The sequence below is a fragment of the Nanorana parkeri genome, unplaced genomic scaffold (genome assembly GCF_000935625.1).
Source record: "Nanorana parkeri isolate BGI_ZX_2015 unplaced genomic scaffold, ASM93562v1 scaffold1469, whole genome shotgun sequence".
Taxonomy (NCBI): Eukaryota; Metazoa; Chordata; class Amphibia; order Anura; family Dicroglossidae; genus Nanorana; species Nanorana parkeri.
In genome coordinates this window covers 334114-342740 of record NW_017307737.1, presented here as the reverse complement: position 1 = coordinate 342740, position 8627 = coordinate 334114, and positions in this window count along the sequence as shown.

Below are 8627 nucleotides of genomic sequence, written 5' to 3'. Positions count from 1 at the left end.
GTCACATCACAGTATCTGCATATGAAAAGATTTGTTTCTTGAAACGTCATGTCGTCAGAACAAGCGCTTTCGGGGGCCTCGCAGGGTCCCCGTTCATCAGGCTTAGCAATGACCTTAGCAATGACCTAAGCCTGATGAAGGGGACCCTGCGATGCCCTGAAAGCGCTTGTTCTGACGACATGACGTTTCATTAAACAAATCTTTTCATTGGCAGATCCTGTGAATGGGAATAAATGACTGGGCTGAGCGGCGGAGCCACGCACAGCCACGCACAGCCACACCAAATCCAAACAGAATGCTGCGGGGAGAAGAACAGCGGGATCGTGGTAAGTGGGGGTCAGTTTGGGGGTGGATGGTTACAGACTGTGTCCATGTTCATGTTAGAAAAGAACCCTAAATCTGGGAAACAAGGTGACAAAGATGGAGTTTGCTTTTAGGCCTGGTTCACACTGACAGGGTTATTCACAAAAAGGTGAAGAGTTTGGAGAAGGAAGGAGAGAAGGGAACAATCTGGGACAACATAGCGGAACTGGAAAGTGAGCTGAATTGGAGAATTTTTCTAATTTAACTATTTTGGCCTAGATTGTTCCCTTCTCCTGTCTTCTCCAAACTCTTCACCCTTTAGTGAATAACCCTGTGAGTGTTTTGTAGCGTGTTCTCTGCCCTAAAAAACGCTAAAAAAAAATCTGCTCCCCCAAAAATCCCATTAATTTCTATGGCCCTGTTCACATCTGAGCGTTTTGTTGCAATAAGCAAAACGCCTGTCGCTGGAGAAAGTACAGGAGCTTTTTTTTGGCATATTACAGCTCGTTTTGGCCCCATAGACTGAATAGGAAACAATTGAAAACGCCCTTTTGCTGGGTTTTTGCTCGTTTTTATGCGCATTTTCTCATTAACATCAATGAGCAATCTGCTCACACAAACGCTCTTATTGCCGTATGCGCATAAAACGTGCAACAAACGTGCCAAAACGTGCATCAAAAACACGTGTTAAAACACACAAAAACACTGTCGCCTGGGTGTGAACCAGTCAGCTTACAGTTTGATTTCCTCTCCATGCCTCGGAGGAGTATCTAATACCCAGCCCAGTATTCAGCACCCTTACCTACTATGGAGCCAAATGACAAAGTGCTATATGATGGATTCATTGATCATTTGATGCTTTTCATCTGTGAAAAGATTTGTTACATTGTTTTATTACAGAATTAGAATTGTTACATTAGTAAACATCTGCAATTTTGTCAATGATCCCCCGCTGTTTCCCACAGGGACCTCTCACGCTCGATCTCATTCCATCATCTAGCCGCACTCTCGCCACACATTCGCTGCGCTGCAAATGAAGATTTTTAGCCTGGACGTCTCATTTGTCTCATTTGCATTTGTTGCCTTGTGTGTATTACAGCTTTGTGTTTACAATCCATGTGAGTACAGGCGTGGGAATGTACACTATCACCCCTCCTGAGTCCTGCTATACCAGCGGGTGTATTTGTGTGTCTGTAGTACAGATCCGGCGAGGTTAAAGGCCTCCATGGACACAACGGCTTTTATACACTTCTCATGATGTGTCCCGTAAACTGTCTGTGTCCATAAAAGTGAAATTAACATTTTACAGCAGAAGACCGGGCCACGCAGTCAATGGTTCTAATCAATTAGTGGTGACATCACCTCGCCCGGTGACAGAGAAGGGTCATATGCCTGTTATGAGTGGGAATTGCATTGACATGCTGAGTTAGGATTGCTTGTCCCAGCTGGAGACCTGTGTAAACAGGAGGACATGCAGAGAGCAGACATGGCTCAGAAACTGATTGTAACGCTATTCCTCTGTGATGGTTATAGATTGTCCTGTCCGGGGTCTTCCACTGTGCACCATCCTTCTCTGTAAATCCATCATATGCTGTACCTACAAACAGGGCCATTTGTAACGCGGTGCAAAAGGGGCAGTTGCCCCAGGCCCAGTCATTGTTGTGGGGCCCAAAGCAGCTGACCCTTGAACCTGTAAAAGATACACACGTGGCACCGTTCTGTTTACTATGCGATCACCATCACACAGTGTTGCTCTGCGCCTGCTATATGCTGCGTAGTGTGACCGCATGACATCTCACGCGCGGTCACGTCTCCTCCTTTCTGTTCTGCAGAAGGGAGACGTTGCATGAGGGTGGCTTCTCACGTCACACACATCAATCATGAGAGTGAGATGTGACATACAGACTGGGCTACCGCTACGCCACCAGGGCATAGGCAGGTGAGCTGGGCTGCTGGGGCATTGCATTGTCCAATCCAGTATTATTATGATGCCTGTTGAGCTACCACTACACCACCAGGTGTGGTGGGTAGGGACGGGGGGCCCATGAAAATGTTTTCCCAGCTTCCAATCAATATTAAAAGAAGGCCCTGCCCACGTTTTATACTTTGGCCTGTAGCACTGGGATCCTGATTTCAGTTACTGCCAGAGATATCACAATGACTTTGTATGTTCTCCTTGTATGTGTCTGGGGTTCGTTAGGCTTCCCCCTTTGTTTCCCACAAACCAAAAACATATTAAAAGACAATTTAGCTACCACTCAAAATTGGCCAGAGTGGACTGCAAGCACTTGTGGCTCAGGGGCTAATAATAATATATACAGTATATATTACTGATTTTTACTTTTACGCTCAGCACAGCTACTCCTGCATTGCAAGAGTAAGGTGTAAGCTTGTTTTGGTCTAGGGCAGTTCCAGCCCACCAGCTGTTGTGGAACTGCAAGTAGTCCCATAAGGCATTGCAAGACTGTCATTTACAGGCATGACTCCCACAGGGATGTTGGGATTTGTAGTTAAAGCACAGCTGGTGGGCCCACTCCTGGTCTAGGTTCTAAAATAACAAAAATATACTCACCCGATTCTCAATCCTGCCTCGATGCCCTCAGCCTCTTCTGCCTGGTGGTCTTAGGCTTCATTCACACAGCGTAGGATCGGGCCGTTCCAGGAGGGACAGGTCCTGGGTGTGATTGCGTACAGCAGCCTGATCTTCCCTACGGGAGGACGCGGCCGTACGCACACCCAAGCTGCACATACGTACGGGTGCGGGTGTTCATACTCGGACGCAGACAGGATGGATCCTATTCTGTCTGAGCACGGACACCCACACCCGTAGAGATGTGCAGTTCGGGTGTGCGTATAACAGCGTACGGCCGCGTCCTCCCATAGGCCAGAACAGGCTGCTGCACGCAATCACACGCAGCACCTGTCCCTCCCAGGAACGGCCCGATACGGCCGTGCACGCCGCACGGATCTGTGCGGCCCCACTCTAACCTGTGTGAATGAGGCTTAATGACCCGTGACTTCATCATGCCTATATAGTCTATAAGACGTGAAGATGCCCAGGGACACCACAACCAGCTCAGTCACACTAGATGCAGTCACACTAGGGCTCAGTCACACTAGATGCAGTGCTTTCCGGCCCGATTTTGGCCAGAACGCACTGCCTCGCATTGTGGCCGGCAGGAGGGGGCGTAGCGGGCCAATCAAGTGAATAGCGCTGTAGCCACGCCCTCCGGCCGCAATGCGATCCGCCGCGCGGGATCGCAAAGCACATTGTGCACATCTTTTTTCTTTTAGACCCTAGACCAAAATAAACGACTTAACCCTTGCAGTGGGAGGGGGAGGGTGGGGCTACCCCCTTCCCTACACACATGGCAAGGGTTATTTTATTTAACTGCCAGGAGTTCTCCTTGAATAAGTCTAAGGTGAAATCTGACCGTACCCTTTGATTTCCTGCACCGTCCAACCAAATAAGCCTGAACGATCGTCAGAAGGGGCGCCTGCTTTCTGCATGAATTGTGAGCACAGGAGGCCTCCGAGCCGCCGCTACCCAGCCAAGATGAAACAGTCGACTTCATTACTATAATTGTAATAATTGCCAAAGTCTCTGCCGTGTGATCAATATGACAGAACAACAAAGAGGCGAGGGCGAAAAAAAAGCAAACCTTCCATTCCCCGCTGTGCAAGCAAGCAGTCAGCCATGCTGTTTATGTGGTATTAACAATTAGTGAGAACATATCATTATAGGATCTCACAATGGAGAGGCTGGCGGGTACCTCTGCCGGCGTTCGGTCGATGGATGTGGAAGAGGAACTGGATTTTCTCATTTTCTTTAATGATATTTCATCATTTAGAGGAATATTTCATCACATTCCAGGAATTATAAACAACAACAAAAAAAAGAAGGGATTTATTCCTAATTTCAGGAAAGCGCGCTGTATCTGTGTGATCAACCAGCAGTACTGCACAGATGGCCACCAGGGCAAACAGGAATGATCTGCATGCACGGCTCTGCCCATTATCTTTTACAGCAGAACTTCAGTCAAGAATAACAAAATAAAAATGAAAAGCCAATTAAAAGATAAACTAACAAATCTGGCTTCTTTTGCTGCAAAATTGAACTTCAGTCCGGAGATTTTCCCCGCAAAGTTTATTTTATTTTTTTTCTGTCTGATGGCCGGCTCATCCAACCCCTTCCTCTGAGTCCAGCCTGTGACTAGACAGTGAAAGGAGAAGCAGCTCAATGATGAGCTCAGCTCTCTGTCGCTCTCATTTCACCTCCTGTCAACATGCTCCTTGTCAGCACACTGATTGGCTCCTTGTATTGTTTCTTCCTCTCACACTCTAGCCCTGCACTACAGGGACTGCAAAGGGCTGATACCAGGTCAGATTCTGGTACTTACAATGCTTGTATTTAAAGAAGAACTCCAGGGATTTAAAAAAAAAGTACCCTTGCAGTGAGGCTACCCCCTCACTGCAAGGGCTCATTTTGGTCTGAGGGGGAGAGTAAAGCAGACATAATCACCTGATCCCCAGCCCCCTGCTCACCTCTCACCCCCTCCAATGCGGCATCCTAATGTCTAATGCAAGCCAGAGGATCTGCAATAGATGTGATGACGTCAGCGGTCCTTAGACCACCGGAGCCCAGAGGAGAAGGAGTTTGAGGATTAGTCTAGCAGCCTGAAGGAACTGCGGATTAGGTGAGTATATCTGCTTCATTTGAGCCCCTAGGCAAAACGAGCACTACCACTATACCACGTTCAACAAACGTTCTCTGGTGGAGAATCTTCCAGGTCCATGTGTTTTAAAGTGATAGTGATTGATTCCCTAGAGAATGTTTGACGAAAGTCACATTCATTGCTTTATAAATAGACCCCATGGTTAGTTTACAGGCTGATTTTACAGCACCTCTTCACTAGCATGCTGGCACTTGCCTGAGCTGACCATCCTGGTTTATCTGGCTTACCTGAGCTGACCACCCTGGCTTACCTGAGCTGAACACCCTGGTTTACCTGAGCTGAACACCCTGGTTTACCTGACCTTCCCGGCCTGACCACCCTGGCTTACCTGAGCTGACCATCCTGGTTTATCTGGCTTACCTGAGCTGACCACCCTGGTTGATCTGGCTTACCTGAGCTGACCACCCTGGCTTACCTGAGCTGACCTCCCTGGTTTACCTGACTTACCCGGCCTGACCACCCCAGTTTACCTGGCGCACCTGAACTGACCACCCTGGTCAACCTGACTTACCTGGCCTGACCACCCTGGTTTACCTGACTTACCTGGCCTGACCACCCTGGTTTACCTTGCTTACCTAAGCTGACCATCCTGGTTTACCTGACTTACCTGGCCTGACCCCCCTGGTTTACCTTGCTTACCTAAGCTGACCATCCTGGTTTACCTGACTTACCTGGCCTGACCCCCCTGGTTTACCTTGCTTACCTAAGCTGACCATCCTGGTTTACCTGACTTACCTGGCCTGACCCCCCTGGTTTACCTTGCTTACCTAAGCTGACCATCCTGGTTTACCTGGCTTACCTGAGCTGACCACCCTCGTTTATCTGGCTTACCTGATCTGACCACCCCAGTTTACCTGGCTTACATGAGCACCTTTTAGTTTGCCTCCGAGATCTTTCACTCATGCTCATGTATTGCCCTAAACCGACTTCTTGTGTACCAACCTTCACCAAACATTTTCTGGCACAGAATCCTCTAGGTCCATGTGTTTAACATGACAGTGACTGACTCTCCAGCAGAGAATGTTTGGTGAAAGTCACACTTAATACTTAATTTATAGACCTAAAAATGTTATCAGGTAATAAGTGAAACAGTGGCGTCAGACTGAGATAATCTCTGTGTCTTATGGGGCTGAATTAAAACAAGACGCCATCCCTTGAACATCATGCAAATACCTGTGGCCTCTGAGCAGCGCGGCGTGTTTTAACAGAGTCACAAATGACAGAAAAGAAAAAACTTTTGCCTTCGGGCCTGCATCAGGATTTAAGTTATGTACACCCAATTCTCATCGCCTGCAGACGTGACAAGTCGTATTTGGCTCCGGCATTTTAAAGAGACGAGCGGGTTGAGACAATTAATGCGCCAGAATCCAGCGAACTGGATCCACGGCGTGAAACGGCACAAGTAACGCAAAGGAAACATTTGCTGTCTCAGTCTATTGTCTTTCATGATTTGGACTACTATGGAACGATTTAATGTGCAACAGATGCTTTTTCGATGCTCCGTCAGCTGTAAATACAAGTGAAATAAAAAATTTGGGATGTCTCTGATTTTTAAGTCTTGGTAATGACGAGCTGAAAATGAAGAGAAAATCATTCAAGGTTAGCACAGCGCACAGATAATGAATGACTGACTCAGAGCAGCGGATCCGCACAAGGAACAAGGTGGCGGTGAAAATTAAAAAAATGTCACTCTACTTCAACCTGCCACCGGGGATTTGACAAATACAACACTGTGTGCCATTTCCATTCGTGTTTCAGAGAATGATATGAATAGGCTCTGCTGCAGTTTAATTCTATGTAGTCTCAAATATGAACTGATATGTGGAAGCAGCCGGAAGATATATAGAGCAGCGGTAGGCAAATTCCGGCCCTCCAGCTGTGGTGCAACTGCAAATGCCATTAGGCATTGCAAGATCCCGACAGCCACAGGCCTGATACCCAGAGGCAGATGCATGAAGGGATTTGTAGTTTCGACACAGCTGGAGGGATGGAGTTTGCCTACCGCTGATATAGAGAATCAACAGAATGGAAGAAATTTCCGGTGGCTCAGTCAGGGTGCATGGTGTGCCTATTGGCTTTGTCAGGGGTGACTTCAAATTTACCCATAGTGTCGTGCATTTCCATGGTGCAGGCGGGCTGACCACCAGCACCATGGAAATGTATGATGCTTAAGGTGCCCATACACTTTGCGATTATTGTGCGAGAATCGCGGGAAATCCCGTGATCGTAAGATAATCGCCAAGTGTATGGAAGGCGTGCGGCCGTTTCTACTGTACGAACAAGCAGGCTGGAAAACCCGCCGGGAATCGCGCGATTCTCGGCGAGTTAGTGACCTACTTGTTCGACAACTGCCGAACGGGCCGGTGTGCGCACACGCACGCTGTCCATTTGCAGTCATCGGAAGCCCGCCCCTAATTGCAGTTGCACCCCAGCTGGAGGGCAGGAGTTTGCCTACTCTTCCCTATACCTCAGAGGCGTGCTGTGCCCCAGTAAGGTTCCTAGAGTGGGAACCTGCCCTAAGTGCATTCCTTCCAGGCCTTGATGTGTGAAAGCTGTGGTAGACCAAGACACAGCATGGATACCATTGACTTCCAATGATCTTAGAGAGAACAAAAAATAAGTAAAATGGCGGAACATAAAGGAATTACAACCCCTTTAGCAGCAAGTTACAGACTTGGACTAAGTCTACACAGCGGCATTACAACCCAGACAGGCATATCCCTAAACCTGCTGTGCTAATTATAATCCTTTGTGCAACGCATTTTACTGAATGTACAAACAAAAAAAAAGAGCGCTAGTTAGGAGCAAAATCAACTGTTTCCCTTTTTCTCCCCGTCGTCGTGATATTGATATTCCGTCTTGTGTTCCAGGAGAATAGTTTGGACAGAGAAGTTCCTTCATTACGGAGACTAAGATGTTTCTGCTCTTGACGTGACAAGTTCAAGTTGTTCGGAAAAATCTCATTAGAATGCCGTCCTTATTTTAATTTATGTGAATATATTATCTGGGTGAAACATGCCGTGAATAACTTCGATCTTTCTGTAGCGAGGCCGGAATGTGAGCGCAACCTGTCTGGGATATTATGGCCATCCGAGCTGCGGTTTTCACCTGAAGCCGCCCCTGTTCCCATATGGCCTGACATGCCTTGCGGCGCTCGCTTGCCCTTAAAGCTAACGTGGGGGAAATGTACAAATCACTCCTGCCAGCACAGGTGGCTGCTTACCTGCACTACATGCATAATAAGGTATTATGTCTCACCGCGTGAACCATCATTAATGTCAAGGGCGCTACAAGAGTATGTGTCGTAGACAAATTGTGTACATGGGCACCACTAATATACAGTTGTCATCAAAATGATTCAACCCGCATCGCGAATCAGGTTCATTGGCAAAATGTACACATTTGTAGTTGTCTGCAATGAACAAATTCAACTAAAAATTCAACTTTTAATGACTTCTGGCGTCTCAAAATCATTCAACCCCCCTGAATGGAATTCCTCATAAGAGCACGCATCTGAGAAGGCAGGTTGAGAAAAACGTCTCGAGTGACTGAAAAAGACTTGCAGCGAGACTTGGTGGCCACAGGCAC